Below are 6,000 nucleotides of genomic sequence, written 5' to 3' on the forward strand. Positions count from 1 at the left end.
ATCTTCAGCGGAGAAATAAAAAGTGTTAAATAAACTGAAGCGATGCGTCTCTGTGCACAGCCTCTGTCCGAGGTCCGCTGAGGCGCGTCCTCACTGTGGCGGCGTGGAGTGATCAGTGCCGAAAAAGATAAGAAGTTTTTTTAACGTTTTATTGCCTTTAAGGGCGTAGAATTTCTTTTATGCCTAAATTTTATTCGATTTTGTAAGTTATGTAGGCACAGGAACTTTTCATCGTTGTTGTTGTCAAAGATAGCATTCATCATAATAAGGTGGTAATTTTATTTATAAGGTTAGATATGTACCTTGTACAATGTCTATTAATTAAATTTTCTATTTAGATTAACGCAAACAATAATAAAATTCTACGTCTCCAAGGCGTGAACCACAAGAACCGACTTATTCAAACGCCACATTATTATTTTGTGAAGCGAACAGTTGAAGACGCCTCGCAGTTCGAGGACTAACCGCCGCCGAGCGGTGTGGTCGCACCCTCACTATTTGCAGACTCGAAATGTGGTTTATTCCAGTTTTCTGAAACAGCGCTAAGAAAAATAAATAACGATGATAACTCACGGAATATTCCGTAAAACTTACACAAAGGATCCGCTTTCTTAACGGAAGATGGAGAACTCGCCGGCCTGTTTGCTTCGGCAGTTACTAGTTTTTGTACTCATTATTATTCTTCTGAGCTCCGGTTGTTTAAAGGTGGCACGTTTGCACCTTCAAATAAATGTACGACAAGTATGGAATAATATTACGTACGATATTAGTATTTGTATGGCTACGAATAAGTTTAAAAACCTTGCGGTCGTGCTAACATCTGAATATGGCTTGTTATTAGTTGATGAATATAAACTATCATAAGTTAAATTTAATCTCGAGTCTAGACTTAGCCAAGATCACTCTAGAACTATAGGCTGGCTACGGTATAGAGCTAAGCCACCACAACTCTGATGAACTTACATGCATATTGTATAAACCATTAGCTGTGGGTGCCATATTCTGACGGCGGCGGCGGCGGCGGCGCCGGGGCGCAGGGGTGACGGTCCCTGACCGATTAAGCAAATAACCGTGATTAGAGGTCAAAACAAAACCGAAAACGCCGAAGTGTGCATGAAAATGTTTGTCACTGATCATAAAAAACAGTATAGGTACAATAAAAACGATATTGTTGTTCTTTATATAACAAACGCAATAATTAGGTATGTTTACCGTTCAGTATTTAAGTTCACAGTACTTATATCATGTCGCGTCGTTACAAAACAGTGGGATTGATAATCTAGATGAGTGTTAATTACGTGTATGCTTCATTAAAATCGGCTTAGTCTCTACTGAAAATGAATTCAGGGATAAAGTTACATGTATGTTTATATCATCATACCTACAGTGTAATCTTTAAGCTCAGTGATACTTACATATCTGATGCAGTGTGCTTTCGAATGTCTGTCATCAATTTATGAAATAACCTCCGTTATTCAAGCACTTTACAAAAGTATCGATAGATTGGAAGTTGAGTAAAGTATCTTATCGAGTACTTATAACTTAATAGCTAAGAGATTTCCAATGTTCGTGGAGGAACCGCAGAGGCTCTGCGCTGAAAAGGTTCGCTATTTTTCGAGATTCCGACTTTAATTAAAGTAACTTTTAAAAAAGCTTACTGAAATATTAGATAACCTTTTAAACCCAGCTTAGCGCTTAAGTTTCTATGACGCTCTCTGGATAAGAATAAAGCAAATTGAGTCGAATAGAACATTCTCACTTTAAATTAAATAGTTGCTGTCATCTTCAGAATGTGTGTATTACCTATGTAGATACATAATTAATTAATTAATTATACTGTCGAATCATAATGTCAATAACTTTTATCTCCACATTTGTTAAACAAGTCATGGTATTTTTTTAATACCTAAATAAAATTTTATTGTGTTGGAGTATAGGACAGTGTATGATGTCATAATACTATTTAAACAGTTCTATCTTCGGTGCTAGGCCTACAACCTGCTTTAAAATATCAGTTAACGTTAGACCCGGAAAAACAGAATTAATTACAGAAACTTAATAGCAAATTATACGTTGTATATGTATAACATTTCAGCTTTCATGAATAAAGCATCTCGTTTCGTCTGACACGAGTACGTACATTGTACAAGGATATTTTCCACTTTGCAAAACTGGAATGTTACAAAATATTTTCGAGCTGCAGTTGAAAAATCTGTGAAGGAAAATATACAGGACTATTACCTCGGTGCGCTTCACTGCTGAATATTGTGGCGCTATTCTATGATATGCACCTACTTACATCTTGAGTGGTAGTATAACTAAAATGGTCATGTTTTCAGAATAAATTTACTGCTTTTTTATAGGGTCTTTCCAGCTTTTACATTGCATTCGTCGCTTTGAATCCGAAATCACCTACTCAGGATTACTTAATATCACATGCATATAAGGCAGTTGTTACAGTAAACGAAGACTAAGTTCTATTTTTGTTACTTGATACAAAACATATTGTGATGTAGTCCAAGTTGTTCACAGATGTCCATGTTGGTTTTAAAGTATCAGGCCATGACTAATCCACGGGTTGGCCCCTGCCTGAACTCCAGACCGTCATAACTGTGATTACGGCTTCCAAATTAATTTCCGTCCAGGATGCCTTGATCTAATTGGAGCAGCAATTATCTAGTGGCCCAGAAATGTTCGGCGTTCAGTCCCGGCTAAGACCTACGTAAATTGGTTTTGTGGACGCCAAATGATAGTTCAATAGTTTGATACAGTCAACTTTGTCTATGGATTATGAAGGGGTGAACTTTGATCTGTGAGTTACTGTACGGATAACAACGGATAAGTAGATTATGAAGTGAGCGCCTGACAGTCACGAGGAAGCATTTTTGTAGTTAACAAGACATCGACTAAAATTTAGATATATACATACTATTCAATGAATTACACCAAATTAGTACAATGCCTCTTGTTATTGGTAAATTTAAAAGACTCTCAGATTATATTGTTTATTTTAAAGTATGTGTATAGTGGAAATTTATTCCATACATTGCGTCTCCAATCATTATGAAACCATTAACACTTCTTATGATGCTATGTGATTCTGTAATATGTGAAATATACTTTTTTATTATGTAGGCGCCCATAAAACGTTTTTGATTAAAATTTAAGAATGCCGTAAACCAAGCCTCGTAAAGTTGCCACTTTCTGTGAACATAAAGTATACAAAATGCCATACGAAAAACAGCATGAAAAACATTGTGAACGGAGTTTTTAGCTATAAGTATTAAGTACCTACTTACTATTTAGTTGTACACTTTTGTTCGATGCATTCATTATCAATAACTGTACTTAATGTAACAATACGTCCCACGCGCCTAAAAGACCAAAATTATATGTAGGTCAATGTAGGTATCTAATTAATTTAAGAAATATACCCATTTGTATGTTGTGAAATTTCGTAAATCAAGTCTAAGAAACATACCCCAAAAGCCTTCCGTAAACAAACACCACACAATACAAAGAATCCTAAACACACATAGGCGCCCACATAAATACGGTATCCCATTAAAGTTCCCATGATATAATTAAATTATTTAAAGTAGGTATAAATAGCAGGATGAGGGTCGGTGAGTCAACGAACAATCGCTGTTCGTAATGAGTTAAACTGATACGAAGATGATGTATACACGCAGCTTTATTAGACTTTTGAAATTATACGATTTCGCGTATCGTCTTACAAATTAAGATATAATGTACGTACTTACAGTAGAGCCTCGCTAATCTTCTACCGTAGCACCACCGACGCATTAGCAACGCTCGCCTGTCAAACGTATTTGTAAGATAGGTACTTGTTAAGGATTGATTATTGTCTGTTCGTGGTGATAAAGTGTGGTAACTGGTAATCGCGCTGGACAGCAGAAAAAATATCCTCGAAGACTTTGTCCCAAGTACTTTGTGCCTTGTCCCCACTTCTTGATGTTCAAGGCGTCCGGATTGTTGTCTGTATATTATTAAGAAGTACTTAATATTTATTAAAAGATATAGAAATACAAAGTTTTTCAGAATGACCCTCTTCGTCACCTCTGGCTCAGTGGTAAGTTCGAATGTAACCTTCTGTATCTTTTTCAGGTCTAAACAGACTTACTAAGCTTGCACCATATAAAGCCTTATAAAGTATTTCTTTCTTTCTTTATAGATCAGCTGTCCCATACCCATTTTACAGGCTCTGCCAAGATACGGATCGGGGTCGGATAGCAGTATGTGTGTGTGTGTGAGATGTCCTAACATATTATTGTAATAATAACTCTGTGTCCTCTACATCTCCTCATGCTTGTACTACGATGGCAGCACTGGTCACCCCCTCGATATTATAATATTAATTACGCACAGCGCAAGTTGCGCGACGCCAGCCAGGCACAAGTTGCCAGTCTGGAAACTTAGTTTACTGCACGTCAGGCACTTTACATACTCAATGCTAACGAAATTTTAATTAGACTAAGCAAATGCGTTTGTTTTAGATACAGGGTGGAGTTTTGTGAGTAGTTTGCTTAAGTTATAATCATCATCATCACAACTCATCACGTCCCCATTGCTTGTTCTCCTTTAAATAAATCAAGGGTTTATAAGCCTTGTTCACCACGCTGGCCTAGTACGGTTGGGTGAACCCCAACACATGCAAACTTTTGCAGTTGTCGGATAAGAAGTCAACCCATCTGTCAGATGTTTTCAAGCTGCTCGTAGGGCTCCTGACTAGGATTTACGACTAAACGACCCACGGCTTAACGTGCCGTCCGAAGCACGGAAGCGCCCAGAAAACAACCACTTGAAATCGGTCACCCATCCAGTGGTTGTGCGTGAAGTGGGTACTTAAATACAGTCGAGTTAGCATAGTGTTTGCAAGACATTTTAGTTTAGACACTTCTACCACCGCCGCGATTCGAGTCGGTCGACGCACCTTACGCTCCCGTCACTCAATCCGCGATAGAAGCACAATCCGCCGCGTACTACAACACACGTAGCTCTACGCCGCGCACCGGTACATCAGCACATCAACCTGGAGAAGAACGGGTGGAAAATCGAAGAGGTCAAACGCATTTGCTCAGCCGGACAACCGTTCCTGCCAGGTCAGTTTCTTTCCTTTAAACTTCCCCCTTGCTCCTCCATTTCCTGTTTTTTTTTTAGTTTTAGTTTTTTATGTCCTATACGTATGTAGTAGATTTTTGTAGGAGACTTAAGTATAATAAGTAATGACCTCCGTCCCACGATGTATTTTTTTTAAAATAAATATGCAGTCATTTATTATTATGAACACATTTCTGATTTGTTATTATTAGTAGTCACTACCATTTCAGTACCATACAATGAAATATATTTGTAGCACTTAATTTGCTGTGCAATTTAACGAATCGTGTTTCGCATTCATCACCGACGACGGTTGAAAGCTTTACATTCTAACTACACGAGTCAATTATATTGTAGGCAAACACCGACTGCAAACACTCATTTGTTTAGTACAACTAAAACAAAACAGTCATGTTCACAGATTATTTCAATGATATTTGAAATTGTACCAATTTATTTTGTGTACCTAATAAATTTATTCATTTATGTATCTACGCGACTAAAGAGGATTTCACTTTTTAATCATTAAACCTATTTTGAGAGAAAATTATCCGTCGTATATCTACACTATAAAATAGGTAGAATATAGGCACGTTAATATCCACTGCATATTTTGATAGGGTCATTTCATTGCCATATTATTTGTGATAAAAATGGCCACCAGCTATAGGGATGCTCGTGACCAATACTGCCAGTAGTTGACTGTTGAGCCTGTATAAGTATTACTTACCCAACTAGCATCTAGAAAGTAAACCTAAAACATTGTGAAATAAAAATAGCAAATTTATTGTTTGTAGTCTTTATTCTTATCCCTACTATTTACAAAAATACAAACTTAAACATACAACTGTAGCCTTAACTAAAATTATTTGTCTAAAT

This window comes from Plutella xylostella, chromosome 23 (assembly GCF_932276165.1).
Source record: "Plutella xylostella chromosome 23, ilPluXylo3.1, whole genome shotgun sequence".
NCBI classification, from domain to species: Eukaryota; Metazoa; Arthropoda; class Insecta; order Lepidoptera; family Plutellidae; genus Plutella; species Plutella xylostella.